Raw genomic sequence first — 682 nt, forward strand, 5'->3', positions numbered from 1 at the left:
ACGTCACTTTCACTTTGATCACTTTCACTAAAAACTAAATTAAACCAAAAGAGCCTCTGTCCTGTTTACAATAATTATACTTTGTATAAGTGCGTACAATGTATAGTCTTGTGGACAATAATTAAACAAGAAAATAAATAAAACAAGAAAACAAAGTACATATAAAAGTAAAAGTACATATAGAAGTAAAGACATATATTTGAGAAAAAATAACATTTAGTAACGTGCTGTGTCATCCCTGTGGTCTTTTTAATTTACCCGAGTTTCTCTGGAAAGCTTGTGCTTTCCAACCTTCTAAGACTGACCAATAGGAATTATGTTCGGGCTGTGAAAGAATAATTTCATTGGTTGGACCTAGGGAACAAACACGCCCACTTTACTGACAAGTAAACACTTTACTGACCTTTTTTTTAAAGGGGTCATATGATGTTGCTAAAAAGAGGATTATTTGGTGTATTTGGTGTAATGCAATGTGTTTATGTGGTTTAAGGTTCAAAACACATTATTTTCCACATACTGTACATTATTGTTTCTCCTCTATGCCCCGCCTTTCTGAAACGTGTCGATTTTTACAAAGCTCATCGTTCTGAAAAGTGAGGTGTGCTCTGATTGGCCAGCTATCCAGTGCGTTGTGATTGGCCGAATACCTCAAGCGTGTGACGGAAATGTTACGCCTCTACCA

At 35.8% G+C, this 682-nt stretch overlaps 1 pseudogene; it reads right to left on the reverse strand.

Moving 5' to 3' along the window:
• The window catches only part of LOC107677118 (Ig kappa chain V-III region NG9-like), a 15159-nt pseudogene that overhangs the window by 3085 nt on the left and 11392 nt on the right, over positions 1–682 (reverse strand).

This window comes from Sinocyclocheilus anshuiensis, unplaced genomic scaffold (genome assembly GCF_001515605.1).
Source record: "Sinocyclocheilus anshuiensis isolate Anshui unplaced genomic scaffold, SAMN03320099.WGS_v1.1 scaffold392, whole genome shotgun sequence".
Lineage (NCBI taxonomy): Eukaryota > Metazoa > Chordata > Actinopteri > Cypriniformes > Cyprinidae > Sinocyclocheilus > Sinocyclocheilus anshuiensis.